We start from the raw sequence: 25628 nt of genomic DNA, 5'->3' as shown, positions 1-25628 counted from the left end.
TTTGCTCCCTCTTCCCCTCGCGGGACCCGGTAAGCATGCCTGGTTTTCCCAGGCGTGCTCACCGTGTCCCGCGAGGGGAACTCGTAATGAGGCGGTACAGGGTTGACAGCGCCGACACCGTACCGCCAGGGTCGTAATGAGGCCCAATGTGGCAAATCGGTTTTGTCGCAATCCATATTATCTAAAAACGTTTGCACTCGGGCAAACATGAACCTGCCTTCTTATATACTATGTTTGCTGCATAACATAAAATGAAAGACGTATATTACATTTATTTTGTCTTGATATGCAGAAAACTTAACAGTAAATAAATCAGCCTGCTTCCATTTTGCCCTTTGGAACATTGCTCTTATAATACTGATTGGAGCTAAACCTGATTGTTCAATTTCAGAAACAGAGAAATTGGTGCTAAATTGTTTTTCTCTGCTTTTTTGCACAAGTTCAAAGCTTTGGCAATCTGGCCCCCGGTGTCAAAAATGTCCCTTATCTGTAAAATATTCAGTGTATAAACATTCACTGTGTGAATGATTCAGCAACTAAGCATGTTTGCAAGCGGTAAAGCAATATGTTAAATGTTAAATGTTAAAGGTATTTGTACCGCGCACCGTCACCAACGGAATTGGTCCCCAGGCGCTCTGGCGGATCTGTAAATGATAAGGTGGGATGGGTTAGTAAGGTGAAGAGGGAGTAGGATAGTGAGAGGAGTGGTGTTCTGTTGGCAGCTTCAGCTCGGTATACACCAGATACTGAGCTTTGGTGCGGTTATTGTATCGGTGTCAGTCTGCGTGTGCTGTTGCTCCGGCTTATGTTTTGTTGCAGTGTTGTGAAGTGTGTGTGGCTTGTTGTGCGAGAGATGGTTGTGTGAGTTTTATGAGTGAGATAAGTATGCAGAGTTTGAGGTTATATTGGTTAGTGGGTTACCTGACCTTTAGCATGCTAACATTCATAGTTTTCGCTAAGTGATCACAATATACGTGTGAGCCACTTCATTCTCTGCAAAAGAGGTGGACATTGGAATTTACTGATTTTTTTTCCAAAGCAAAAGAATAAGGCGACAACTATAAGAGAGTTCCTAACCCGCACATTACCACCTTCTATTTCAATGCTGAGAACAGACTCTGTCCCTCAACGCCATGCAGTATTTTGGCTTGGCTGCCACGTTTTGCGCTGCTTGCAACATGCCAGCAAGAAAGGTGCATTTCCCATTGACATTGTATGCTGCGTTTGCAAGTAAATAATATGTTCCTTGGCTTGATAGGAAAAGCTTGTGTGCTAAATGCATTGCTCCTTTTCAAATGTCGACCGTGGACATATGGCAGCACATCCATAGAGCTTCTATATGAGAGAGGAACGTCTAACTAAGGAGAACTGAGGAAGGAAATGTATTCATGGGCTCTGTATGTTGAGGGCCAGATTACAGAAGTTTTGCACCGGTGCAAGGACTAAGTTTGCACGCTATTAGCACTAGGGCAAAGTTTGCCCTATTTTTTTAAAACATTGGTACACATTAAAAACCCATTGCCCCTCAACAAGTACAGGCTGACATATTAAAAGCACCAGTGCTAAAATTGCTTTATTGCAAAAAAGATGCATTTTCACTACATTTTTGCACCAGGGCAAAGTTTACCATAGTGCTAATACGGAATGATATTAGCACTAAGGCACATTTTGCCCTGATGCAAAAATGAAGTGAAAAGGTATTTTTTGCAGTAGGGCAATTTTTGCCCAGGTGCCTAGAGCATGCCAGACTGCACTTGTCATTGTACAATAGATTTCTAATATGTTCCAATGTTTTTAGAAACAGGGCAAACTTTGCACTAATGCTAATACCGTGCAATTTTGCACTTGCGCTGGTGCAAAGTTTCGGTAATCTGGCCCCTGGAGGATAATTCTGGCTAAAGACACATGCACACACCTATGGTTCATAATCAAAGTGCTTTCATCTCTTGTAATGACACGCATTGGCTGCACCCTAAGGACATATGTGTACAACCTATGGTTCATAATCAAAGTGCTTTCATCTCTTGTAATGACAAGCATTGGCTGCATCCAATATGCAAAACACCAACACACGTAAACTGCAGTACATGTTCAGTGTTGTCATGAACATCATAATGTTCATGTAGAGAACAGTGTATAATCATGTAGAGAGCAGTGTATGAATGTCTCACGTGCCAAGCGAGAGCTATGATAGTCCTGAGTTACATATGAGTCACTTACAATTGTTTGCAAACACATACACACGTGACCTACTTTGCTGCTTTACACGATGTGACATTTACTCAATGAAAAGCCAGGGTTTCTGCTAAATTAATTTGAATTGGTGCAGGCTTGCTTTTAAACAGAGAACGTTCAATAGTTATATTTCAAAACATTGCAAAGGCCACAAAGAAGTTATACATTTTAAGAGTATGCACTAAACATGAAATAATGTGATTTTTCAAAAATCAGGCGAGACCTGTTGATATACAACAATACTTTATAAAATTGAAAGTTTAGTTTAGTTTATTTATTTGTACAGTGCACCAAGCCCTGAGGCATCTGGGCGCTTATCTTACATGTTACATAATTGCATACATTTATTTTACAATTTACAAAGTTGCATCCATACAGTTTAGTTTCATATAGAGACATAGAAAGGTACAGTAGTATTGCCCAAGTGGAATCCCAGATGCAGTTCAACACTGAGGGAGCAGTTCCACACTGGTTGGTGGCAGATCTGAAATCGATAGGACCAGCAGATGAACATGTACAAAAACAGTAGATAATACAATATGAGATACAAGGTAGATACACAGATATACAGAATTATACAAGGTGTAGAAAATATACATAAATTACAGGTTGAAGACAAAGTCAAGATAGAGGATGGCAACAAGCTAAGGAGACCTGTGGGCGAGTCATACCTAAGCTATGGGCAAGTCGGTGAGGATGCTAGGTCATGGTTGTGATGGTGGGCAGTGGTTCTTAGTCCGATTGCAAAACAACCAGGTTTTCACTTTGTTCCGGAATGATAGGAACATGGTTTAGACCTTAGTGCCAGAGGTAACTTGTTCCAGGTCTTAGCTGCAAGCACCGGAAAGCTGGAACCACCTGCTTTGGTAAGATTATATTTCGGGATGTTGAGACAGTGGGCGTAGTTGAATCTAGTGGGTCTAGTAGGTTCCTTTGTAGAGCATTTGTTCATCAGATACATCGGGGCTGAAATGTTGAGGCACATATGGGTGATCATAAGTGTTCTAAAAGTGATCCTTTCTTGGATGGAGAGCCAGTTGGTGTTTCGTCGGGTTTGTGAAATGTGGCTGGAGTGGGGTATATTGAGAGCAGTTCTAAGAGCATTATTTGGTAAGACTTGTAGCTTTTGGAGTTTCTTTTGGCTGGTGCCCAGATAGAGCGTATTACGATAATCCAATTTGGACAATATGAGGGCTCTTGCAAGGGTGGTGCAACTGTCAGTAGTCAAGAACGGTTTGCAGGCGTTTATACGTTTTGATGTGTAGGCTGTTGAGGATGAGGTAGTGTTAATTTGCCTTTGGAGAGTTAAGGGAGAGTCAAGATAGAAGCCTAAGGTGTTTACTATCTTGTTCACTTTGATGAGGTTGCAATCAATATTGAAGGAGGCGTATTTATGTCCAAACTTGTTGAGTCTTAACTTAGATCCGATGAGGAGAAGCTCGGTTTTGTCATCGTTGAGACAAAGGCCATGTTTGTCCATCCAAGCTTGTATTTTGCTGTAGATTTCATTTAGGAGAGTGGAATCTGATTGGTAATCGTCTGACAGAGTGAAAAGTATTTGCGTATCATCTGCGTAATTTGTGTATGATATGCCTAACTCGTCTGGGTGGTCAAATAAGAGCTTGGTGAATATATTGTACAGGGTGGGGGATACACAGAAGCCCTGTGGGACTCCACATGTAATGGGGAAAGGGATGGCTTAAGCGGTGGGGGAAAAAACCTTCATGAATCTGTTCGCCAAGAAGGAGTTGACCCATGCTGCAGCTTTGTTGGCGAAAGAGGCGGCTGTGGTGAGGTGGTTAGTTAAGATATTGTGGTCGACCAAGTAAAATGCTGCCGAAAGGTCCAATAACAGGAGTAGAGAAGGCTTTCCATTGTCTCTTGCCTCATCCATTTGGATTTTCAGATCCAAGAGGGCTGTTTCAGTACGATGTCTTGGTCTAAAACCCGATTGTCTGAGGCCCAGGAGATTAGTAGTCTTGAGATGATTTTGAATCTGGATATATGTGGTCTTGTCTAAAATTGTTAGGAGAAATTTATTTTTATTTTTACATTTGTCCATGGTCTTGAACAATCTTTAAAGTTGCCATGTTATTTTTGAGCATGTTAGCTCCTTAACTGTTCACTGGTGTTTGAGACACAATGTGACAAGCTGCAGGGCATAGCACACTTTGAAACCTGTGCTCCCCTTTGTATTTCTACAGGACATTATCAGTCACCCCACATGTGCATCTGGTTGTGGGAGAAAAGAACCAGCATGTGGATTGTTACTGTATTATCTACATTCTTTTACCTATGACGTTAGAGTACTTTTCGGAAATGGCTTTTTAACAGTCATGGGCTTTTGATTTGTTTAGCTTTTCTTTTGTAATAGTTTTGCATTGGCTAGTGTGACATTACATGGGGTAGTGATAGACAATGCTGAAGTAAATCCTTGTCCCTGGTCTTATCGCTACCTCATACAATTCCAGTTACACTGGAGCATGCAGCCCAAGAAAACGAGACGCCCGCCATCTATGATGTCTTGTGAAAATGTGCATAAACTCTCTTGTCCTCTATGCTACCTTTCTTTTCCCCCATTCTGGATAATGTTACAAACTATGATGCAGCCACTAAATTGGTCACAGCTTATGACTATGTGATGTCCCTAGCCATCAACAGCTTTGCCCCACTGAAACAAAGACTGGTGAAAACGCAACCATTGAAAATTTGGTACTCCTCTGAAATTCAATATTGAAAGTGTCCGAAAAATAGGAAGACTCTATCTATGGAAGACAAAACAATCTATTAATGTGCAGGTAAGACACACAAAACTGCCATCTGCACTGCAAAAAAACTCTCCTACAACAAAAGAATTAAGGGGCAAGCAGCTTATAACACTATGGAACTGTTTAAGATCCTGAGAGAGTTGGAAGATCCCCGTCTCCCCTTCTCCACGATCACAAAAGGTACCAATTGGCACTCTCACATCCAGATGATGCACAAAATTGAGAAAATCAAGTATGACATTGTGAGTAATTTGAGTACCCTTAAAGACAGTCTCCCTGCTTGTAGGAACAGAAGACAGTCACCCCTCCTCCTCAGTGTAAGTTCTAAGATGTGGTTGAAGCAGGTAGTTTGGACACCCTTGATATAACTAAGCTGACAAACTGCAGGGGGATATCTTCCTGGCCTCCATTGTTAAATCATGTACAGTGCAACTCACCCCTCTTATCACTAATTTTGTAAACCCCTCCTTCCTAGAGAGCTATGTTCCAACACCTATTAAACATGTTTAGATTTCTCCCTTCTTAAAAATCTTATGCTGGACCCTAAACTGGCTTGCAACTATCACCCTATTACAACCACCCCTTTCCTACTGGAGATTCTGGATAAGGTCGCTCAGCACCACATCCAAGACTTCCTAAATCTTCACAACATCTAAGGCACAAAGCAGTCAGGCTTTAGGAGAGCTCACAGTAATGAATCAGCCCTTCTGGATATTAAGGCTAAAATCTTTCAGTACTGTGATAGAGGAAAAACCGCTCTCCTGATGTTTTTGGACCTTACCGCAGCTTTCGATCTAGTTGACCATACTATTGTGGTTGCTATGTGAAAACAAGGAAATAATATGAGGCAGGGTAACCAAAAAGGAAACACACCAAACACAGGTTACAAAGGAACATACAAAGCACTTTATTTTATACTGAATCCAGTTACAAAAGAACACAACAAAATTCAGATAGCTATCGACCCTCAGTACAACACAGCGAACTCCGGCGTGGTTCGGTGTGCTCAGTGAGTGCAAATATTCATTGAAACAGTCAGGCTTTTATACATTTCTCCAGCCTGTTGTCCAGCCTTTCTGCAGGTTAACCATTCCATAAATAAGTTACTGCTGTAGGGTCCCTTGCCAGGTCAAATCTAGTTCATTTTAGGTTTATACATTAACAAGAAGAAATGGTAATAATGTATGCTCTAGGCCTAACATTACAATGCAGGACTTAATTTATACAATATAGTTAAGCAGGTGTTCTCATTCAATTATAGATCAGTTTCGGTGATACAGGTAATCCATTGCACACAGGTCAGCAAAAGGACAAGGGCTTAGCAGCTTGGCGTAGGTCAATATACACATATTCATAGCAATAGGAGGCACGATATAATTTATAGTTTGACAAACCCTCCTTTTGGCCTATTGCCAAGTGCTGAACTACTTCTGATCTCCCTGCAAATAACTCCATGTGTCATCGTCCATACACCCTGAATAGCTGTCAGAAATATCTATCGCCATTAGATCTTTTACTAAGATCTCTTTCAGTACATACTCCTTAGAGGTTTTATCCGGGGCATACACTTTATGTCCTATTGTACCTATCGCCTGAGCGCATCATCCCCCTAGCATTGAACATATACTTGGTAGACATTGGATACAACAACAAAGAAATAGCAGAATTCCCAAAATAATCAGCAAGACTGAAAGCACTTTCCAACCCCAAGACCGCAAGAAGTCCCAGAACCAAGCGCTAAAATCCCAATTTCCCTCGGGAACATGCACTTCTGAACTAAGAATGTGCAGATTCTGTATTGCCTTAAAAATAGTTGTGGAGGAATCCGGTACGAAAACACAGCAAGCGGACCCCACTAGTTTGCATACTCCACCACGTTCAGCCAGAATGACATCTAATGCCATCCGGTTCTGAAGCGCTACCAATCTGATCGCTTTCTGCTCTAAAGTCATATTATAGAGTATATCTGTGGTCCGGTTGATGGTTCTCTCCAGTACTCTCGCTAGTTTCCTGATATCCTCGGAATTCGCTATCTGCCCAAAGAATGGAAGGAATGATTTTGCTACATCTCCTAAAACCTGTGCTGGAGTGTCGCCATTCTCGTCCCGCCGTGGACGAGCCTTCGAAACCTCTACAGTACTTGCTATAAACACCCCAGGTAACAGGATTCCTAGATAACAAGTTCCCTGCCAATCCCTGGGCAACCATGGAAATGCTACATTACCGCAAACAAAATAGATAGGTTCGTCTACATACAAAGGTCTGTCTTCCCCAGTCAAATTTGCAACGTTGGCACAACCTTTAAAAGCTCCCATTGACCGGGTGCCATTCCTCTGGATGCAGAAAGAAACTGAATCTGGGCTATGGTTAACAGTATAAGAAGGAGGCACGGCATCCTTATTGCCTATCGGAGCCATTTTAAAGGAAATCAAAGATTGGAAAGGACGAGACAGTCTATCAGAAGGCCTAATAGAAGCAATATTGAGCTTACTCCTATTTGCGAAAAGCGAGCATCCCAGGGGAGTCAGAACACATTTCTCAAAACTATTCAAATTAGTGCCATCAAAGTTCCCCGAGATCCTATCGTTCCATCGGCCAAAGAACAGTGCTCTAAGTGAAGCATAACAAGCAGTTGTCAAAGGTAAAGGGTGAATATACCAACCTAGCCCCTTATCCCCATGTTGCGGTAAATGCGAGCAGATCCAACAATTGGTTCTGTTAAAGATTGCATGGGTAGCATTCATAATTAGAAGTAGAGTGTTATTTTGATAATTCCGTCTATGCAAAAGATCTCTAGGTGACAAGGTATGTAGTTGCACAGAAGGAGTGGGAACAACAGTTATATTTTCAACAGGTAGGAAATCATTCAAAGGGTACATTCTCTCCAAATACCAAAACCCACAACCAACAGTTACTAAAAGTCCCGTGATTATCACCAGTAGACAACAAAATGTTTTCGGGGCCCCCATACATATCTGCTCATTGTCTCTCCTAGTCACATTTTTGTCCAAAAGTTCAGTACGAACGGTTTGCTGGCGACTCCGGTCGCGCGTCTTCTTAATGTCTTCTTAATGTCTTTTCCCACAACCCTTAGCCAGCAGAACCCTCTATGAAATTGGGCCAAAAAAAGGCAAGCCCTGAAATTCTTTCAATTGTACAGCAAGAGCCGTATTGCAAACCTATCTCCTTGGGCGGAGATTATACTTCACAGTTTCCGATGCAAAAGAATCAGCAGACAGGATGTCGTCACTTCCCACAGGAGGTGGCGAGTGAACGGAAGTTGGATCAGAAGATGGATGATCCACAAACGATGCAGTGGGAGAGCAAGGAGGCAAGATGGCCGTTTTGTCGGGCCTTACAACTTCCGGAACGGCCTCCGATACTCTCTCTCCACCGTCTGCCGTTTCGGATACGTTGGTTTCAATGTCGAAAAGGGGTTCTGCGTCTTCTGTATCGTATGGCACTGGGTGTGGGATCCGTTTGGTGTGGCTGCCGTGGATCCAGTGGCAACGTCCTCCTACCCGCACCGCAGTCTGAGTGACCAGGAGCACCTGGTAGGGGCCCCTCCAAAGTGGTGTGAGGCAAGACGCTCTATCGAAGAATTTAACGAGGATCCAATCCCCTGGTCGTAGACTGTGACCGGGGCCCTCGTACCTCACCGGCAATGCCTCTCGCACCTGGTGATAAATTGAAAACAGGTTTTTAGTCAATTGGTTACAATAGTCGGAGAGAAGTACATTTTCTACATCGCGCAATGCGCGGCTTTTAGGCAAACCCCAAATATTATCAGGTCTCCCCATTACCACCTCAAAGGGAGAGAGCCCAGTCTTAGTTTGAGGGGTTGTCTGCATTGAAAGTAACACGATCGGTAAGGCGTCCGGCCATTTTAGTTTGGTGCCGGCACACGTCTTAGCGAGCTTGTTTTTTATGATACCATTGTGTCTTTCCACTAATCCGGCGCTCTGAGCATGTCTGGCCGAATGGAATCGTTTGTCAATTTGCAATGCCGTACATATCTGTAGAATTACAGCAGCGATAAAATGCGGACCATTATCCGACCAGATAACTCTCGGCAAACCGAACCGTGGGAAGAATTCCTTTAACATGGTCTTTGCAGTGGTCATGGCTGTAGCGTCTTTAACAGGGAAAGCCTCGACCCACTTACTAAAGGCGCAAATGACCACAAGGACATATTTTAGATTGTTACATTGCTCCATTTCAATAAAGTCAAAGTGAATCACTTCAAACGGGACAGAAGGAGGCACAAAGCTACCTCTTGGAGTTGCTGTCCCTTTTCCCACATTGTGTTGTAGGCAAATCATGCAATTTTGGACATAATGCTGGGCAATTTTTGAAATCTTATCATTTACCCAGACTTTCTCTAACATTCTCGTGATCTGTTGAGCGCATACATGTGTGGGACCGTGTGCCATGGTAACCATCATTACTATATAGGCATTAGGAAGCAACCATTTCCCTTCAACCATGTCCACCCAACACCCATAATCATCGAGTTTCCCCAAGCCCTCAGCCCACCTCTTGGATTCTTCTAATGTGGCATCGGCTTGGATATCCCGTATAGACCCAACACCCTCATCCATTGCATAGGCATCTACAGTCTCCCTTGAAACATACATCTCCGTGAAGAGATCAGAGGCAGTTTGTCTAGCTATTTGATCAGCGAAAGCATTCCCTTTCCCTACATCATCTATAATCTTGCGATGTGCTGCGCACTTAATGATTGCTAACTGACTAGGGAGCGCAAGCGCTGAAAGCAGTTGTACTATCAGGGAGCCATGTTGGATCTTGGTGCCATGCGAAGTTAAAAACCCTCTCTCTGACCAAAAGTCTCCCAAAGTTGTGAGCCACCCCAAAGGCATACTGGCTATCAGTATATATGTTTACTGTTAGCCCTTCGGAAAGCTCACAAGCTCGAGTCAATGCTATAATCTCTGTGGCCTGCGCAGAGTTATGCGTAATTCTCTTGGTCTCCACAACCGTACTCATTGTAGTGACTGCATAAGCAGCTGTGGATGTACCATCCAGTAGTTTGAAGCAAGAGCCATCACAAAACAGCTCCCCTTGTGGGTTATCCAAAGGAGTGTCCCTCAAATCAACTCTGCCTTTTGTATCTTGTTCAGTAGTATACAGGCAGTCATGTGACTCTTCGTCACCGCAAACAGTATTTTGTGGGAAAGGTAGGAGTTCAGCTGGATTAAGAACGCAGCACCTCCTAATTTGAATATGGGGAGCAAACAAGATTAATTCATATCTTGTCAGTCGTGCGGAAGTGAGGTGTTGTGTTTGGGTTTTGTTCAATAGAATATCTACAGAGTGAGGCACCATCAGGGTTAAATCATGGCCTAGGACCATTCCCTCACTCTGTTTTACAGACGCAGCAGCAGCAGCGACAGCGCGCAAACATCTTGGCAAAGCGCATGCAACAGGATCAAGGGCGGAAGAGTAGTAACCGCATGGCCTATTCTTCCCTCCATGTTCCTGCGTTAATACAGCCAAAGCACATCCATCACATTCATGCACAAACAACACAAAGGCCTTCTCATAGTTTGGTGTGCCCAAAACTGGCGCCGAACATAATGCAGTCTTGAGCAACTCGAATAAATGTTGATGCTCCGTATTCCATGGCAATGGCGAAGAAATACCCTTCTTCGTCAAGGCCAACATCGGTTTTATCACTAGTGAGAAGTTTGGGATCCATAACCTACAGTAAGAAGCCATAACTATCAAGGCTCTAACTTCCTTTTGTGTATTTGGGACAGACATGCCAGAAATGTGTTTTATTCTTTCAGGTGTCAATCTTCTTCCCTCCTTTGACAGGAGATAGCCTAAATAGGCGACCTCCTGGCAACAATATTGAAACTTTTTGAGCGAAGCTTTGTGACCATGCTTAGCTAGATGGATGAGCAACAACACAGTGCCCTCTTTACAAGAGCTCTCAGAGTCAGCGGCTAAAAGCAAATCATCAACATATTGAAGCAACGTACAAGTAGGGGGCAATCCAAGGGTATCAAGCTGCTCTTTCAAAGCCCTACTATAAATACTAGGACTCTCAGTATAACCTTGAGGTGCACGAGTAAATGTAAATGAGCGTCCCCCTAAGGTGAACGCGAACAAGTATCTACTATCCTCATGTATAGGAATACTGAAGAAAGCATTCTTTAGGTCCACAACACTGAAGTGAGTAGCCGTAGCTGGAATCATGATTTATATTGTCGTCACATCAGGCACAATTGGAAATTGCGAAGCGACGACTTTATTAATGGCACGTAAATCAATTATAAAACGAAATGGAATTGCATATCACCTTTTTTGTACACGGGTAAAATCGGACTATTGCACAAATTTCCTGCAATCTCCTCAATCACCCCACGATGCACAAAATCGGAAACAATGCTCTTCAAAGCTCTCTCGCCTTCAACTGAGATCTTATACTGTGGAATATGGGGCAGCTTAATTCCATGTTTCAAAACTATTTTAACAGGATCAATCTGCAAAACACTGACATCATTGTCATAAACTGCCCACAAACACTCTGGTGCATTACTGAATTCTGGCGGCAAAGGTCTAGTCAAAAATTGCGAAACAGAACATTGCTGTGGTTAAATCGTCAAACGCACTCCATCAGAAGAACAATGAATTACCGCATTTAATTCCTTCAACAGATTCAACCCCAGCAAATTCTCTCCACAATTCGAAGTCAAGAGAAATGGACAGTGGTCCATAAAGGGACCCAAAGAAATAGGTACCGGTGAAGAAACCGGACAAACAACTGGTGTGCCAGAAAACCCTACAGAAACATTGGTTTGCCCTGACAGTGGAATGTTTGGAACCCGAGAATGAGTGTCTATCAAAAATTGATGTTTCCTATTTCCCACTACCATTTCAATGTAGGGACCTTTCTGATTAACGGGAATAGGTGTAGGTTCCAAACCCTGCTTCTGGCAATCCTAACGAAACAAAATATCATCAAAAGGAAGCTCTTCAGATAGATATGCAGCAGAAGGATGATCAAATATGTTTCTAGTATCCACACTCGAAGTCTGATTATCCTGTCAAAAAGGTTGTTGGTGATCCTGCGAAAACTGTCCTTTACCAGGGCCCTGTACACCCGGGCGACCTCTGGATCGTCTACCCATATTTCCAAATGTGTTATTCGACCTCTGTCGAAGGACGGGGCATTGTGCACGCCAATGACCCTCCTGGCGACAATAGGCACACTGGTTAATATTCACGGGACCCAAGGGCACATTCCCTTGTGGAACATACTGACCTCTAATCTGCGAACTACCCCCTCTGGGGCCTCTTACAATTTGCTGTAACAATACTTTAGTCTTCAAATCACCTTTTCTCTTCTCGACTCTATCTTCTTCATTATTGACACGGTTCTCGTAGTACTGAGCCATGTGCAGTACTTCTGATTGGGATTGCGCCTGCCAAGCGCTCTCAGAAGACATAATTTGTGACTGGATGTCAGGCAGCAATCCACGTACAAATTTGTCCACAAATAGTCTTTTCCCAGACTCTGTGCCTAAGTCTTGTCCACTGAAATCCGAGAATACCTGTTTGAACCGATTGAAGAACTCGGTAGCACCCTCAGATTTCCCTTGGACACAGGCCGTAAGCTTGTCCCAAATAATTCTCTTTTCGGGGATTATAGTTTTCAGTTTTGCAATGATTCTGTCAGGCAAAGTTAGTATCACCTGAGGTGGTCTCTCACCAGCTGGCCTTTCCCCATCAAACCTAACTATGTTAGCCCATGTATCTCCCAACCCTGGTACATCGTCTATCGTTCTAACTTGTTTCCACAAATCTACAGGTAGGAGTACAGGGAATAGCAAATCAATGTCGCCTAGGGTAAACACTGTGGACTGCAAAACAGATTCTATCTCTTTATAGAACCCTGTCTGATTTTTCCTAATGTCAGGAATAGTTTGTCTAATAGTATTCACTTCCTGTCGTGAAAACGGGACGTGAACAAACTGCGATACATAATGTGCAGGAATGTCCACAGCAGGTGTACCTGCTGCAGCATTAGCAGGAATCTCAACCTTTGGGACAAATGTCGGAGGAACCTCTCTCATAGGCAACTGAGATGTAGGCAACTACGAATGCTTACTAAGCAACAGAGTTAAGTCGAGCGCTAAAGCATTTGAAGAAGTGTCAAGTGAAAAAGCTCTCTTATAAATGCTCAATAACTCTGTGGGACAACTAACCTTTCTCTTTAAACTTTCATCCTGCAGGTACTCTACCTGTATCACTTTCCTCTGCATTTCTAGCGTATATTGACTGTATGTGTCATATACCTCAACTGGAGTTATCGATATGTCTGAAATCCATGTAATCGCATCTTTTGTACAAATCCGCGCCTCCTCAGATGTCGATTTACGACACGGAAGAAATTGTTTCTGTACATACATTCTTTCTTCTTCGTCATCCTCATTCCGTAACCTTTCCAACTCCTTTCTATACTCAAATATCCTCTCAACATGCTCATGTACCTTCTCCACAGTGTCTCTTGAAAACGCTAAAGTATTCAGGTCCCTCAACCCTTGTGGGAGGTCTGCATTATTTAATTTACCCCACATTACACATAAATGAATCCCTAAACCTTCAATGAAAACATTTTTCTCAGGAAAATTATCCATATTAGAAAGTGTGGCAAGAACATTAGCTCGATCATCTCTCTCCATACAATGCTTAGCCCATGCAAACAAATCCTGTTTCTTTTCTGTAGGAACAGTATTACGAGTAACAATCCTCGAGCCCGCACCCTGATCAACTACAAGCGGTACAGAACTACTTGGGAGTGACGGTGCAGGCAAATTCAATGGAGGTACTATTACTGGTGCAATGGGAAGAGGCAGAGGAGCAGGTGGAGGAACAACAACCGGAGGAATAGGAACAACAGGTTGAGCAGGAAGAGCAGGAATAACAGCAGGAAGAGGTACAGCAGGAGGAAGAGGAACATACGGAGGTGGTGCAGAGGCACCAGGCCTTCGTTCATTTAACAATTTGTCGATAAACTCATCAGAAACATGAAGATCTTTAGAAGGATAGATTTTCTGAATACCGAGTGAGAAAGCCCTGTCCATATTCCTAACCGACTCAGACTGTTTGTCCTGATCATATAACAACGCCTTTTCAGCATTTGTTTTATGACGGCGCACATGTTTTTCCCTACTTTTAAGCTGCTGCAACGCTTCTCTTTTCCAATTTTGCAAAACATCAAATGCTGCAGGTCTGGCCTTCTTTTTTAACAAGACTGACTCTAAATATTCAATACGAGGGATGTCAAAACTACCATTGACTGGCCACTGAAGTTCGGAGGCATGTCTGGTTTGTCTGTGCCAAATTTTATTAAATACTACACTTCCAATGCCATGCTTACAGTACATAGTACATGCCGGTGACCCCTCCTGTGGTGCCGGACGGCTAAATTCCAAAGATTGTCTATCGCTGCGGAATAATGCCCTAAAGCAGCTAGACAATTTCCCAGGCATTTCTCAAATACTCGGTGTTACGTGGTCAATAATTGTGTCTGCAGATACAATGCGCCAAATTCAAATTGTCAGGGTTGAATTAAGAGTCGTGTTATGACTCACCTGACCAAACCTAAGGAGGACCGATCGGTTTACAAAGGACTTACCTAACGAATTTTACCTTGTGTATGGTGATTTCGGCAAATCTGCCCGCCTCAAAAAAATTGACCCTCGTCAAGATGCCGTCTCAGACCACACGGCTATCGTCCAGGGAACGGATCGTGCAGCGCTGTTGAGGTGTCGCGTCTCGTTCAGTCGGGCCCGTTATGTCACACCGTCCGATCCCGGTCCGATAGCGTGCGTCAACCTTCAATAATCCGGCATCAATCTTGAGGGTTCCTATTCCGGGCGCCAACTGTGAAAACAAGGAAATAATATGAGGCAGGGTAACCAAAAAGGAAACACACCAAACACAGGTTACAAAGGAACATATAAAGCACTTTATTTTATACTGAATCCAGTTACAAAAGAACAGAACAAAATTCAGATAGCTATCGACCCTCAGTACAACACAGCGAACTCCGGCGTGGTTCGGTGTGCTCAGTGAGTGCAAATATTCATTGAAACAGACAGGCTTTTATACATTTCTCCAGCCTGTTGTCCAGCCTTTCTGCAGGTTAACCATTCCATAAATAAGTTACTGCTCTAGGGTCCCTTGCCAGGTCAAATCTAGTTCATCTTAGGTTTATACATGAACAAGAAGAAATGGTAATAATGTATGCTCTAGGCCTAACATTACAATGCGGGACTTAATTTATACAATATAGTTAAGCAGGTGTTCTCATTCAATTATAGATCAGTTTCGGTGATACTGGTAATCCATTGCACACAGGTCAGCAGAAGGACAAGGTCTCAGCTCATGACCCTAACAAGTGGCCTGCAGGCAAGTTATACATTAGCTGTACAGAGGTCATGACAATCGAGTTCTGTTCTGAATAAAATAGGCTACCATTTTAGCTCACATGGTGACTTTATAGAGCAAGAAAACCTAAAATGGCGGCTTGACCCAAAATGACAGTTTACATGGTTTCTAAGGTCAGGACCTTGCAATGCGAGTTTATTCACATGTAGTTTATAAGCAGCTTGTTAGCAGCTTGGCGTAGGCCAATATACATATATTCATAGCAATAGGAGGCACGATATAATTTCTAGTTTGACATCTAGACTACAAGACTTTGCCTTCTTTTCTTGTGAAGCCTCTTGTTGGGTTCACTCCTTCATGTCAAACTGGGCGGCCAGAGTCATTCATGAGGATGCTCTAGCTGAGGGCTATGTGCTTTCCTGTGGTCTCCCACAAGGCTTTTGTGTGTCCGCCTACACTGTTTAATATTGTTACTCGTCCTCTCTTTGAGCTGCTAGACTCACAGGGCATAATGTGCACAAACTATGCCAACGACACACAGTGCTTCATTCCTCTCATTGGAAATCATATCATGGATACTGTGGGGCTCATTACAAATCAGGCGGTCCGGAAATAACGGTGGCGGTAAACCCGCCTCCACCATTGTTTCCGGAACGCCTGATCCCGACTCCTGCAGGCGGGAGATGATGTTCCCGCCAGGTCTGACTTGGCGGGTTTAACACCACCCGCCTACAGGCGGACGAGGAAACACCGGCAGCATTACGAGATGCTGCCGGTGTTTCCATGATCCCCATTCCCATTGAGTCCGATAGGACTCAATGGGAATGGGGATTAACACCATTCCGCCTCCGTGATTCCTGGGAAACTGGGGTTGCAATGACCCGGTAATTCCGGGAATCACGGAGGCGGAATGGTAATACGAGTCCGGCGGTAACCAGGCGGTTTTACCGCCTCGGTTACCGCCGGACTCGTAATGAGGCCCTGTGACAATAAACAGTGTCTATAACCTTATCCATGTGTGGATGCTGCACAATTGTTTGGCATACAACAACACTAAAACCGAGATTATGATTGTCAGCACTGCACCCAAATTGCATAAATTGAACAATATCTATCGATCTTTCCAGGTCGCAGATTGTATGCTGACAACTCTACCCAAAGTCAAGACCCTTGGAGTAGTAATTGACCAATAGCTCAGCATGAAAGCTCACAGTTGTATTGCCTTTTCTAGCCTCTCTCTCCATTGCAGCTTTGCACTTGCCCTCTTTCATCCAGCTTCAGATTCCTCTAATCTCTCCCTCTCCATTTCTCCACACACCCACTCCCATTTTCAGCCCCCCTTTCCTTCCATTGCTGCCACAAGCCATAATCTCCCTTAAAGCCATAAACAACCACTGTCCCCATCTAAAAAATCCATCCAGCCCTGGCGACCAATCAAAAAAAAAGAAAAAAACATTTTCTATGTTTATAAATCAATCAATCAATACTTTACTTGGTGTAAAAAAATGAATGTACAAAACAAACAATTGCAAAGAATCCATAAGAAATCACAGTAAACAGTTCATCAAAACAAATACAATAGGCCTCATTACGATCCCTGGCGGTAGCCATGCCCTTATTAAGGGCATGGCTGCCGCCGGTAATGATTTTTTACCGGAGCCCAGAAAAGGGCAATAACCGGGTCATGCCGACCTTGGTATACCCAGTTATTGCCCTTTCCTGGGCTCTGGTAAAAATGAATCCCCATTCCCATTTGAGCCCCATAGGGCTCAATGGGAATGGGGAGGATGCTAACATCCTCATCAGCAATCCTAATGAGGCGGCACGGAATGAACGGTGCCGGCCCCTTACCGGCACTGTTCATTCCACGGCTGCCAGGGTCCTAATGAAGCCCAATGTCTGCATAAACAGCACGATAAAACATCAAAACAAACCCACTGTAAAATACTAAAACTATATATTGAATATTACAAAGATATTGGGGAGAGAACATCCTTTCAGCCTCAAACAATATACCTCTCTTTACCCTTTTTCTCACACATTCCCTCTAGATAAAACTATGCCACACATGGTTACCCTGAGGATTACAAGTTACATACATTTTAACAACCTGGTTCTACACAACTAAGCCAGATGTTTGTAACTGGCAACCAAGCTGGATGTATGTAACTGGCAACACAAAAAACAGTGTTTTGCTCCAGGTTTCTTTTACAAAATACCAAAGCTTCAGAGGTAAAGCAACAATGACCTGCCCATAGCATTAGTTTTAAATAGAGTTTCATCACGGAGGGCATACTCAACACAAAAAAGAATCGGTAACTGTTTCATCCCTGCTATTTTAAATAGGACAAAGACCTGGTTCAAACGTGCTCCAAGATTTAGTATAAGTGGAAACTCTAAGTCTACCCATCCTAAAGCTAACAAACAAAGCTTGAGCATATGGGGGGTATAAAACATCCAGATATATTTCACACCCAAACTCCCCTTTATGCAAGAGGTACTCCTTCCACAAACTCAACCTCTAAATTGAAAACATAATTTTACTTTGGTCGCTTTGTAAGGCAAACCGTTTAATCTTTGTGTGGGCTGCTCTGTTAATACTTGAAGGATCTTCCCACATACCAGGCTTGTTCAAGGCCAGCAATCTATGTTTATCCTTTTTCCACCTCTTCTTGTCTGCTCAGTTAGGGACATTAATGTATGTGACGTTGTATTGATCTCATAAACTAGCCTGAAGCATGCATAATGCTTCCACTGGACTCTGACACTGCCTATATACAGGTTGAAAAGACAATGCTAGGGGTACCAAGGGGAATGCCAGGGGTAGCAGCTGCAACCTCTGGCAAAACCCCAATTCATGTCCCTGTCTAGCTCATAGCTCAAACAACCCCTTATGTCATCAATACACAGTAGACCAATAGAAGCCAAGAAGAGGGCCATGGTGGGTGTGAGTAAGTGAAGTTAACCTATCACAGGCTCTGCCCAATCCAAAAATGCTATGTCAAATGATGCTGCATGGGTGGAGTTTGTTGGGTATTTAAACTCAAACACGTAGGAAGGATGGATAGTTTTGAAAAAGTAGAAAGGCAAGAGAATCTGTCTGATATGGGAAAGGCAGATTCGGATTGCAACTGGAAGTAGTTGATGAGAAATGTTCTTAAGAAGGCATTTTACAGGTGACTGAATAAAGAGGTCCTTCTGAAGACAGAACCATATTACCCTAGGGGGATTTCGAGAGCAGGTGGAAAGACTAAAAGGTAGAGCTTATTTAGGGGTGTTGCCTTAAGGCCGTTTGATTCTCTAATAATGACTGAAAGGGGTAATACTTCTGTTCTTGGTTAAAACTATTGAGGATGAGTATATAGTTCAAATAATCAGAATTCCTGCGCTGGTGCTCTGATTTATCTTTAGTATTTGATCTTTTTTATTGTTGGAAAGGGTTTACATTTTCCAATTGCCATTTGCTAGCATTACACAAATCTCAAACTTATCAACGTTTTTCAACCAAGTGTTGAACATCGCACTTGTTAGTGAAAAATAAAGTGGTAACATTTGAATTAACACTTGTCTTTCAATTACATTTAAACGACTCTGGGCCTCATTAAGAGGTTGGAGGTAGCCTTGCTGGTAAAACCGGCAAGGCTACCCCCAAACCGGCAAGAAAGTCCAGCACCTGCGAATGGGCAATTACTGGGGTATCCTGGCCCCCACGGACCTGGTAATTGCCCTTTTGTGGGTGCCAGAGCCGGTAGTTCCCCATTCCCATTTGAACCCCATAGGGAATGGGGATGCCTGTAGCACCGGCACGGTTCATTACCATGCCAGTGCTACAGGCTTGCTGTGCTCTTGGGTGCCTTTCATTCCGCCAAGTCAGACCTGGCAGAATGAAAGGCACCCACGAGCACATCTCACAGTTTACCGGTCTGGATACAACGCTACCGGTAAGCTTACCGCTACTGTTGTATCTGGACCAGCAACCTTGTAATGAGGCCCTCTGACTTGTTCGATGTTTGGTTTCCAAATTGTCATTTGCACATAGTTGATGAACAGTGTGGTTTTTCCAATATATAAAGCTTTGGATTAGGTCATCTGTAATTATTTGTTTCCTGGGATATAGTCCTCTGGTAATGGTCAAGTGTTCAACTAAACACTTGTGTAGTGCTCAACACGTGTTTCACCACAGTTTTTGATGTGGATCATAAAGAGGAGATATGTTGCTCAAATGCTGTGTTATTTAACTTCTAAATGTGATTAGTCTACACCCTGTTTACCTCTATTTTGTTTGAATCTTGATGGTCTTCATTACCAATATAGTGCGGAGTAGCATCTGGATTGGACTTGAATTGAATGCTGGATACAATTGTCTTTCATGGATTTTGTTTGCTAACGCCGATCCACATTGGCCAGTTGTTCCTCTACCTGTTGTAGGCCTTTGAAAGACACACCTAAAGTGAGTACAATGATCCCAGAATATTTCGACAAATGTCCCAAGTAGTAATTACATCTCAGATAGCAGTGAAAGTATTTGGGGGAGTATCTGTGTTTAGAAGCTGGGCCAATGAAAGGGACATAATAAGCATTGCATCGGCTAGATCTTTACTAGTAATACATAACATGAAATTTATGTACTTTGGCATGGTTTATCTTTTGCCCCCTCTAGGAGCAACAACTATAAAGACATCCAATTTGATCTTTTCAAATTCAAGACAAAACCTGAAGTAAAACGATATTTTCACTACAAAAAACCCAAACATCGGACAGAAACATATGTTCCTAGAATTAGTGAACATACTATTTAAGATCTAGCAGATACAATGCTTATTGTGTCTCTGGATACAGGATCACAAACTTCAACAGAACAACTAATTAATGACGTCAATTTTGATTCGGACACTTTTATGGACAGCAAATTAATATCCAAATCAAAATGTGTGCCCCCAGAAGCTGAATGCAAATCTGATTCATACCTTCCATCAGTTGGTAGTAGAATGACCTAGTTATTGCAAGCACTATTGGCTGGGCCACTGAAAACGTATCCAAATATATTGACGGAATTCTCTGACCTAGGGTATATAAATTAGAATCATATATATGGGACACTATGCATGTCCTCTAGATACTCAATAACTTATCATGGCATGTAGAGTGCTTGCTAGTGAGTATGGATGTTAAATCTCTGTACACTTCGATTGACTACCATTTAGGTCTACGAACTTTGGATTTTGCTTTTAGAGACAAATCATCTTCTTATTATGTTCATGTCAAACGTGATAAAATAATTTTTGCCAGTGTAATTCCACTTTCAACAACCTCAGAGATCAGTTTTGGATCCTCATCTGAAAACTCACAACTACTAAATTTTATCATAGAAATGTTTAGCACCATACTGACCACAAGCAAATTTGCCTTATGCTAAATTTACTTGGGCTGTGTTTAATTGAATCAGCATTGAGGAAGCAATGGTAATAGCAAAACACTAGCACATGCATATGTATAGGCTTGTTCATTAATCCAAATAATTCAAATAATAAATCTAATATTATTTTGCAATGTTTGTCGAAAGAATTGTCTTTATCTATATATGCTAACATTTCAGTATACATCGTCATTGTCTGCGTGCTGTTACCCAAAAGATTTATTTTACATTTAACAGAGTTACCACTGCATTACCACCACATTATTGCGGGTATTTATAATCTTTACTTGCTATACAATGCAAGCAGCTAAAGATGCAAGGCTTTATCTGGCAAATTCAGGCCGCATATAAGATTTTACCTGGAATAGGGTGGCATTGCTTTGCCATTTGATGCTTACCTAGGCTTATTGTGGCAGCAACCAAGCTTTTGAGGCAGTACATTTCATAAGCTTAATATATCTGGCATGTGGCAAAATATGACAATAACTGGGTACATGAGTTGGCACTTGGCATTTTATAGCAGCACATGAGACAGTGTTTATAATTTTATAGCAGCACGTGACACAGTGTTTACGCATGTGTTGACTGTATCTGGATTGCTAGTCTGCAACAGGCATGCCATAACATCCATGGGCTATTTGAGACTGGACTGGCATATGGAGGCAGTGCCCCGGGTCTTTGGTAGCTCTGGCAGGTGGGTGCCTGACATATCATGAATGCACCCATGGCATGTCAAGGGTTCCATGTAATAATGTCCCCGCAAATATGTCTCCTGACAAAAAAGTCACTGTTTTTTGCAGTGACATTAGTACATTGAACATGCGGGGGACACCGCTGCAACCCCTGAATGCTGTTTTTCTTTTTTACAAGGGAGAAGGGACATCCCTGAAACCCGTCCCCATACATAATGTCACCATGTATAATGTTGCCAATGGCTTTTCCTGGCAACATTATGTATGGGGACATTATGTATGGGGACATTATTACCTGATACCATGTCAAGGCAGCCTCCTTGTTATTAAATGGTTGACAACTCAATCAGACCTTTGTTTAATTTAGTAACTGTGCATTCCTTTAATAATCTTACATTGACTGTGTAGTTTTACATCTGTGATGTCACTTTCTGTGATATTATTAAGGGCAAAGGGTATGATTTCTGTTTGTAAATAGTTGATTTCGACCGTAATATAAATTCATATTTAAAATCAGCAATTCCCCAATACATTAAATCATAATTTCTGAATCACATACAAAATAATTTAAAAAATCAACTTTGTATCAGGCCTGCTTCAATTCCTTACTTACATATAGATTTAAACCTCTAAAAAAACATAATAATAACCCTATGCTAAAAGCCTCCAAAAAGTTAATAAAACATCTTATATCCCATGCAGCTATTCCAGTTTATCATATGTAAACTTTGAGCAAACATAGCCTTTATTTTTGTTACATTTTTTTATTGTATATGGTTACCAAAAAAATACAACCTTTCACAAATCTCAAATCAAAATACATATTTTTTTAAAAAAACAGAGAATTTAAACAATTAACAAGCAAAGCATTTGCATTCAAACCAGTTCAAACAAAATGTAAACAATATTTAAAAGAATTTTTACAGATCTATCTTACAGTCCTCAAGCATCTTGACAACAGCAATCAAACATAGCCTTTATGTACAACACAATTTCTAAAAGAATACAGGCTAAAAAGTAAAATCAATACATACATCCATTAAAAATCTCAATGATAAAGTGAATTCACACGTCAATACCTCCCTTTCTGGGCTCATCTCACTTTTGTCAATGCAGACCTCTGCTACCAAGCTTTATATAGGTAGCCCGGCACTGCATTTATGACCTGCGGTCTGCAGTTTTTTTTACAAAAGTCCTCTGCCGCAGCAAAATCCCTGATCTGATCATTAATGAGGCACATTTTCAAGATCGTAGAGACTAATTTTTAGAATAGGGGCATAAAACAGAAAAACAGAAAGTGCTGGATCGTCTCCATGTGAAATTTACAAGTTGGGCAATGATCTGACCAAGGCTAATCCCACGCTTTCAAGACTGTACCAACCGGTAAAAGTCTGGGTATGTCCCAGAACCACTATCTGCTTTGGCCCTTAAGTACGCCCTTATTTTAGAGTTATCTATACTTCCCTCAAGCGCAACACTTGCGCCCAGTCTTGATAGGAAGCTCTTACTCTATGTGAAGATTCTTTGCTAATCACTGAGTTACTGTCCCAAGGCTCACTTAATCCTGTCTTTCTTGAAGTTGATTTCATTTGTGCAAACCAAGGCAGCTTACTGCTTCCTTCATGACTTACAACCTCTAGCATTTCCAGCTTCTAGAGGGATAGAGTCTGGAAAAAACAAAGTTTTAACCAGTACACATTTTTTTTCACTGCCACCATTTCCTCTATCGCAGTGCCTCCGAACTCGTAATATATGGCCCAAGATGGTGCGGAGCTGGTCAGACCTAAACTCGACGTTAAAAATGTATTCTCACTAACAGTGAAAAGTTTCGTGTAGGTTTTACCCCATAATTCAACTCTGTATAATGCAGCCTAGGTGACTTAGATTGTAGCCAAAGTATTAAACCTAGGTTACTTTAAGAATGTAGCCAATGAAGTGAACCTTTTTGCACTCCCTCTATATGGAAAACTAGCTGAAGGCACGGCTACAGACCCGCACGCATCTGCTATCATACACCACTTGAATACACTACGCACAACACCTCTGCCATAAGAATGCAGCTTCTGTTCATGCCAAAAATCAGATTGGTAGTTACACACATAATGACTATCCCGCTCTCTCATACCCTCTCTAGACTTCTCACCACCCATTCACATGCCAGGTCAACATGGGTGGATGGCAGGGACTTAGCCACCTCGTGCTATCTTCGTATGCGCTAATATGCACACATACATACTAGCACCCCCTCAAACTGCCCATACCTGGACTCCAGCCCCCCGAGGGCATTCAACCTACATAGCGTTGTGACCATACCAACGCTGAAAGGCACTATACAAATGACACATTGGATTACATTACAATACATTACAGCTAAAGTGCTTTCATCTTCTAAGTCTTTAGGGAGGGACCCATCGATCGATTCTTATGAGACGGGGCAAAAAGGGCAATAGATTCCTATTACTTTTCAAAATTTAGGCCTTCCAGACCCCTTTAGTGGTAATAGAGAAACCCAAATAATTAATCAACTACCTCTATCTTACGCCCATTCATTGTGGCATTTACGTTTTTCCGTAATCCTCTTTTTCCCACAAATGCCATCACCTTAGTTTTCTTATAGTCGATCTCCAAACCCTTTGCTTACACCTTTTCCCAAAATAGAATGAGCTGTTTCTTCAAATTACTTGGGGTTTTAGAGATCACGGTGGCATTGTAGGCCTACGATGAAACACTGATACCCTCGTCATCCAGCTATGGGGCACCTGCAGGTAGGGCCACAATTGCCACAGCAATACCATTGCTATAAATTGAGAATAATGTAGGTGCACTTCCCTGTCTAACTTCTTTTTCATCTCTGAAACAGGGAGTCCATTCACCCCCCAGGCCCCACCTTCCCATAGCAGAGTTATGTGAGTACAAGGCAATCATTGGGGTCAAGTGTTGCCCCTGGCAGCCCCATAGCTCAGTGGACCAAAGTTTATTAAGTGCAGCTTTTAGATCCAGGAGTGCCACATATAATCACATGTTCTTCAGGACTATACATGTATGTATGAGGAACAATAGACTAACACCCTCGTCTGTATTACTTAGATCCCTTTGAGATCCTGCTTGAAGATATGCAAACAGCCTTAGTTGTCACAATCGATTCTTCTAATCTAATAAGTATGACATTGCCATTTATTTTGGAGGTTGGATCAAGGAGATACATTGATCGGCAATTGACAGTCTGCCAGCTTTCTTGTATATTGCTACACTAATCGCTGTGTGCCAGGATCTGGAAAGCTTACCTTCTACAGTAGGCATGTTAAATAAAATAGAAGAGGAGCCCAGATGGCTAATTGCTCATTAACATATCTTCTGGCACAACGTCTCGGCCAGGAGCTCTGTGACTTAATTGAGCCATTATTGCAGAGGTGACTTCACGCAAATGAGAAGGTTACATGCATGCTCACCTGATTGGGTCTATGCTGACTTTCCTGACTGATATAGTCTGGCTCCACTTCCTTATTTCTTCTATTGACATTTTGAAAGCAATTGAAAACTTCAGATGGCGGGATACATACCTCAGTGGGACTTGCACTTTGGAAGCATCATAAGTAGCTATTTTCCAGAAATCAAGCGAGATGTTAGCGTGGGAAGCTAATTCAAGAGCATCCCACTTTTTCTCTGTTAAATATTCTTTTGTATTTGCTATTAACATTGTATGATTACTGCAAGCCGCAGATATTTCTACTCTTACAGTATCTCTTCTTTTGGGCTGTTTAATAACTCCAATAATTCTGATTTACATAACCTGCAGTGTTTATCGTACCAGGTCGCCTTCTAAGTTTTATAAACAGGCAGTGGTTTTGCTGATGTCGCTGCAAAAAATGTCTCATCGTACAGAGCACTTTGTCATACTAATCCAATACCATCACAGCTTTAGGCACTGTAAAAGTAGAAATTTGCTTTAAGATGGTAAAATACTATGGGAAAGCATTGAGGGACAACTCCCAGATCAATTTGTTACCATTTCAATCTCTGATAATTATTAGAACATTGATCATCAGGATAAAAAGTCATGTGATCTACCTTTAACCAAGGCAATGAAACCAAAGA

This window comes from Ambystoma mexicanum, chromosome 9 (genome assembly GCF_040938575.1).
Source record: "Ambystoma mexicanum isolate Mex_15411 chromosome 9, UKY_AmexF1_1, whole genome shotgun sequence".
Taxonomy (NCBI): Eukaryota; Metazoa; Chordata; class Amphibia; order Caudata; family Ambystomatidae; genus Ambystoma; species Ambystoma mexicanum.
This window is presented reverse-complemented; position numbering follows the sequence as displayed.